This window comes from Cebus imitator, unplaced genomic scaffold, assembly GCF_001604975.1.
Source record: "Cebus imitator isolate Cc_AM_T3 unplaced genomic scaffold, Cebus_imitator-1.0 Scaffold441, whole genome shotgun sequence".
In the NCBI taxonomy this organism is placed as follows: domain Eukaryota; kingdom Metazoa; phylum Chordata; class Mammalia; order Primates; family Cebidae; genus Cebus; species Cebus imitator.
Genome location: NW_016107756.1, coordinates 223,773 through 230,405, shown reverse-complemented (window position 1 = coordinate 230,405; position 6,633 = coordinate 223,773).

Sequence of the window (6,633 nt, the reverse complement as noted above, 5' to 3'; positions counted from 1 at the left end):
GGTCAGCATCTGTGGACCTGGTGATGGATGTGGAGAGGAAAGGAAGTAGGTACTCTGGAGGAGGAATGAGCAGGACTTGTAATGGATAAGAAGAAATAAATATGGGAAAGCCAGGGGGAGCTCCCAGGGCAGAGAGAACAGTGTGAGTGGGTAAAAGGGATGCATTCACAAGTATTTACTGAGGGCCGGCATCTGCCTATAAAGGGAGAGGGAAAACAAACGTGATAAAAATAATTTGATGTGAATGAATAGAAAGCAGGTTAAAGGGAATCTGGGACGCTGAATGAGGAGATGGTGCAGGTTTAATAGGATGGTTAGGAAGAGCTCACTGAGAAAGGGACCTTTGAGCGACTTGGCAAGGAAGCATGCTGCATCCAGAGAAAAGCCTTCCAGGCCACAGGCAGCAGGTGCAAAGATCCTGGGGCAGGAACACTCCTGGTGCTTTGGAGGAGCTGGAAGGAGTGGGCAGTGTGGCTGGAGTGGACCAGAAAGGGGACAGCGGAGGAGATGGCCGTGGAGGAATGGCTGGTTGCAAGGAACTGAGGTGTGTGTGTGTGCATGTGTGGCAAAATATGCAAAACATAACATTTTTATCATTTTAACCACTTTTTATAATTTTTTTTTGAGATGGAGTCTCACCGTGTCACCCAGGCTGGAATGCAATGGCGCAATCTTGGCTCACTACAACCTCTACCTCCTGGGTTCAAGTGATTATCCTGCCTCAGCCTCCTGAGTAGCTGGGATTACAGGCATGCACCACCATGCCTGGCTAATTTTTTGTATCTTTAGTAGAGACAGGTTTTCACCATGTTAGCTAGGCTGATCTCGAACTCCTGACCTTGCGATCCGCCCGCCTTGGCACTTCCAAAGTGCTGGGATTATAGGTGTGAGCCACTGTGCCTGGCCCCACTTTTTATAATTTTAATGCAATACTTTAAATTTTTTTTGTTGAGGTGGAATTCGCAGACTATAAAATTAAGCATTTTGAAGTGTACAATTCAGTGACAGTTAGTGCATCCATAATGTTATGCAGCCACCACCTCTATCCAGACACTTCCATCACCCCAAAAGGAAATCCTGTTCCCGTTAAGCAGTGACTGCCTCTTTGCTCCTCCCCTGATCCCTAACAATGACTAATCTGCTTCCTATTCTGGGTGTGTCATATACGTGGAATTGTACACGTGTGGCCTTCTGTCTGGCTTCTTTTACTCAGCATCACATTTTCAAGGTTCATCCATGTTGAAGCAGGCATCATCCATTCCTTCTTATGGCAGAATGATACTCTGTTTCATGGATATACCACATTTTGCTGATTCTTTCATCTGTTGAAGGATATTTGGGTTGCTTTAAGGACTTTGCTTTGATGCTGAGTGAGGTAGGGGACATTGCAGGGTTCTGAGCAGGGAGGGGACAGGACCTGGCTGAAGTGAAGAAGAGACAGGGAAGAGCAATCATCTAGGTAAGAGAAAGGCGGTTTGGCCCAGCACGGCGGCAGTGAGGGTGCTGGATCTATTTCAAGGTGGGCTGGGATTTGCTGGTGAGCAACATGGACACCTGCAGGGAGGGCCTCCCGCATGCTCTGCGAGCCCCCTCACCCTGTGGCTAGCTCTACTTGCTATCCTGCCAGCTCCTTAATCTGCTGGGGTGCCCTCTGGGTACAGCAGAGAGATTGCAACCGAGGGAGAATGAAAAACAGAGCCCTTTATCATGTGAACAGGAAGAATCTGTGACCTGAAAGGCACATCTGGAAGACAGAAATGAAAGCCAAGTGCTCCATCACCATTCTGGAGATCAGCTGAGTTGTCTGGCCTGAAACTGGTGTCCAGGCCCTCCCCTCCTCTCTCCCCTGCACCACGAAGCTGCCCACCGGGCTGGGTAGACCCTGGAAACTCATGATGCGGCGTGCATCTGTTCAGCTGCCATCACGCCTGGACCTCAGGCATCCTGATGCCAGAGAGCAAGGCACCCAACGTAGGGCTTTACTTTGTGGTTCCCTGGCAGAAGAGAGGAAGAGCTGCCTCCTCACCCTGGTGGCACATCTGAGGCCACTGGCGTCTTGGAAACATCAAGGAGTGGTGTGTTGCCTGGTTCCGTGCTCCCTGGCAGGAGGAGCTGGAAGTTTCTGAGAATCTGACTTCTCGTCCCATCCAAATGTGATATTGTGCTGACCTAGAGCCAGAACCTGAGCAACGCCATTTTATAAGACAAAGCTGTTTTCCAAAATTAAGTTGTAATGGCTGCTCCATTCTCCTCACAGTAACTGCTGGCCTTGGCTTCTGTAAATAAAGCAGCTAGTTTGCTCTGCAAAATAACTACTACGTAAAGCTGCTTAAACTTTGCTTATCGGTAACTGCTCTCTGTGGCCCTAATGTGACAGGCAAGCAGTCCTAACCCACGCCATCTTGGAAGTAACTAAGGTCTGTGATTTCCACCTTACCCAGATAATGTGTAAACAAATGTTTATCTTGACTTCTGTAAACCACTTAAGTAACAAATGGAATGACAAAAGTCCCCTGGCCCTTGGAATATCCGGAGCCCTCGTCTCCACCCAGGAGGTGATTTACAGAATCCACTAGCCTTCGGAATGTCTGAAGCCTTTTCATCCCCATCCCTGCTCCTCACCCCAACTCCCAAGGTGGTTTTTCGGGCATAAAAAGTCTTGGCACCCACCTTTCAATGCCACAGGTTGGAGAGACGTGAGTCCTCTGTGGTCGCCGGCAGTAAAGACCCTGCAATCTGGCATACTTTGTCTTGGTGTTAATTTCTATGCTCGGTCCAGTATAACACAAAGCCCCCAGGATGGACAACTCCGGTGCTAGAGCCCAGGGAAGTGTGAAGTTGGCTGAGTTTGGCCTTGACAGATGCTTTCCCTACTCCTGGGTTAGGAGGCAGTTACTTACCTCCCCTCCCTGTCTTGCCTGAGGCTGTTGGAGTTACCTTCCATAGGCAGTTTATGTTATTAGTCAATTATGACATTAACAGGAAGTACGAAAATCAGAGAAAGAACCCATCTCTGGCCCACCGTGTGGACGGAGCAGCAGGCACCGGGGAAGAACTGGTGTTGGGGATGTGGCATGGTATGAGCTTGGGCAGATTGTCTGATTTGCCTGGCCCAGACATCCTCATCTGTAAAGTGGAGCGAATGACCCCCCACCCCGTGGAATGCCGCATCTCACGCGCCTGACATGATACCTGGCACACAGTGCTCGCTCAGTCCGTGCTATTGTCATGGTAAGGGGGATGCTCGTGTCCGTAGGGTCCCTCCCAGTCTGTCTGCGTCCCTGGACTTCTACATCAGGCAGTGTGTATGATGATTGGGTCAATTGTATGAGCTACGTTAAGACATGCTGGCATTGCCCTAAGTTCTGGTTTTGTTTGTTTGTTTTTGAGGCTCTGTGGCCCAGGCTGCAGTGCAATGGTGTGATCTGAGCTCACTGCCACCTCCGCCTCCCAGGCTCAAGATATTCCCCGGCCTCATCTTCCCAAGTAGCTGAGACTACAGGTGCATGCCACCATGCCTGACTCATTTTTTTAATTTTTACTTTTGTAGAGATGGGTTTTGCCATCTTGCTCAGGCTGGTCTGGAACTCCTGGGCTCAAGTGTTCTACTGGCCTCAGCCTCCCAAAGTGCTGGGATTACAGGGATGAGCTACCACAACCAGCCTGCCCTAAATTCTTTACTCTTTGTAACTCATTTAATCTTTACAACAGCCCCATGAGATGGATACTGTTGTTACCCTATGTTACAAATGAGGAAACTGAGGCAGTAAGTTGCTTGAAGTCACATGTCTGTAAGTACTTCAGACAGAATTGGAACCTAGGCAGTCTGGTCCTGACCTACGCTTTGTTTGTTTGTTTGAGACTAAGTCTTGCTCTGTCTCCCAGGCTTGGGTGCAGTGGTGCCATCTTGGCTCACTGCAACCTCTGCTTCCTGGGTTCAAACGATTCTCATGCCTCAGCCTCCTGAATAGCTGGGATTACAGACGTGCACCACTATGCCTGGCTAATTTTTGTATTTTTAGTAGAGATGGGGTTTCGGCATGTTGGCCAGGCTAGTCTCAAACTCCTGACCTTAAGTGATCTGCCCACCTCCCAAAGTGCTGGAATTACAGGCGGATGCCTTACTTTGCCCCCCTTAGAGGCATGTATTCCTAGCTATTTTAGAAATCATGTCTTCTGTGCTTTCTTTTACACAGAGGAGAATTCTAATAGCCAAACTATTTCAACAGGCCCTCATCCATGTCTAGGGCCTGAGTGAATTGATTGAATATGCAGGGTTGTCTCATTAAGTGAAGATGAATTAGGAGCAAAACAACCAAATGATGAAGATGAATGAGACTGAGACAATGACTATAACCAATGCCACATTCTACCGACTTTAGGATGTGGTCTCCTGCCTTCTGTGGGGATGACACCCTCTGATACCTGCATCCACTGTGACCTTGGGGAGGTGATTTGAGTTCCCAAAGGCTCCATTTACTTGTCCGTAAGAATGGGATGAAAGCACACACCTCACAGGATTATGACAAGGGTCACATGAGGTCATATGTGGAAAAGCCCTTTAAAACCTACAAAGCGGCCAGGTACAGTGGCTCACGCTTGTAATCCCACCTACTCAGAAGGCTGAGGCAGGAGAACTGCCTGAACCCAGGAGGCGGAGGTTGCAGTGACCCGAGATTGCGCCATTGCACTCCAGCCTGGGTAACATGAGTGAAACTCCATCTACTGGTGGTGGTGGGGGGGGGGGGTTGGGGTTTCTAAAAAGAGTTATGCACATGGGTGGTAATGGTATTTTTCTTCTCCACTCTTATTTCCCTCTTCTTAGTGCAAAATATTGCCCAAGATGATATATGGAAATCTCTGCTTTGGCAATTTGAATGAATTAATGCAAAATAAATCATTTATTAAAACATTTGTGGGCCAGGCACGGCGGCTCATGCCTGAAATCCCAGCACTTTGGGAGGCCGAGGCGGGCAGATCACGAGGTCAGGAGTTAGAGACCAACCTGACCAACATGGTGAAACCCTGTCTCTACTACAAATATAAAACTTAGCTGGGCATGGTGGCGCGTGCCTGTAACCTCAGCTACTCATAAAGGAACATTTTTGAGTTTTAAATTTTTAGAATACATGATATAAAGTTTTGTGACGCACAGAGGAGCAATTTTCCTCTTTGTTCTCTATTCTGTGGATGTAAAAAATCCATTCCTGTATATTTGTTAGGCAATAAATGTACCATTTCCAGGACTGTAATAAAACCTAACAGGGACAAACCTGCAGTCTCAAAACAATGGATTTCTTAGCCTCCTTGCAGCAAGAGAGATCACTTACCAGAGGAACCTGGTGTCCTCCTCAAACAAAGGTAGAGGCAGGGTTCTTACAGGATCTGGAGGAGGATAGAGGTCAGGTACAATAAAATGAAGCAGTGTTGTGATAGGCGTGAAGCACACAAGATTACGTGTAAAGCTGCAAAGGGGTTAACATCAGAAGCCGACCCAGGGTCCTGTTCCCTTAGAAACTACGAAGTTAAAATAAATGTAGGATATTGTGCTTTAAAAGCGCCTTTCTGAAAAAAAAAAAATCCTGTTTCTGAAGCTCTGCACTTGGGCTGGAAATTGAGGCTGCTGCTTTGTGTCAAAGAACATTCCAGTCTCACTAACATGGTTTCAAACAGCAAAGTTTCTGACAGTCCATGATTTTAGAGAACAAGTTTCTCTAAAATCTGTAGCTTACAGTTTCTTTAGGTTTGCAATCACAGAGGAGGACTGTGGCTGAGAGACACTCCTGCAGGTGGCCACGGTGAGACAGGAAGGAGGGCTCCCAGGTGGACGTAAAGATGGTCCTGAAGCTGTAGGTGGCACTGTGCGTGGGGCATTTTAGGTCCAGTTCAAGCCATGCTCCTAGGGTCATCCTCACACATCCCTTCACAGCGTGGCCCTTGATTAAAAAGTCGGCTGGGTGCGATGGCTCACATCTGTAATCCCAGCACTTTGCGAGGCTGAGGTGGGTGCATCAGCTGAGGTCAGGAGTTCGAGACCAGCTTGACCAACATGGAGAAACCCCGTTTCTACTACAAATACAAAAAATTAGCTGGGCGTGGTGGCACATGCCTGTAATCCCAGCTACTCAGAGGCTGAGGCAGGAGAATCACTTGAACCTGGAAGGCGGAGGTGGCAGTGAGCTGAGATAGTGCCATTGCACTCCAGCCTGGGCCACGAGACTGAAACTCCATCTCAAAAAAAAGAAAAAAAAGAAGGCCAGGTGCAGTAGCTCAGGCCTGTAATCCCAGCACTTGGGGAGGCTGAGGTGGGCAGATCACCAGGTCAGGAGATCAAGACCATCCTGGCTAACATGGTGAAACCCTGTCTCTACTAAAAATACAAAAAAATTAGCAGGGCGTGCTGGCGGGCATCTGTAGTCCCAGCTACTCCAGGGGCTGAGGCAAGAGAATTGCTTGAACCTGGGAGGTGGAGGTTACTGTGGGCCGAGATTGTGCCATTGCACTCCAGCCTGGGTGATAGAGGGAGACTCCATTTTGAAAACTATAATAATAAGAAAAAAGTCATTGTTCCCTTTAAATAATGTCTTATTTTCCTCTGGCTTCTGTCAGAATTTGCTCTTTTTTTTTTTTTTT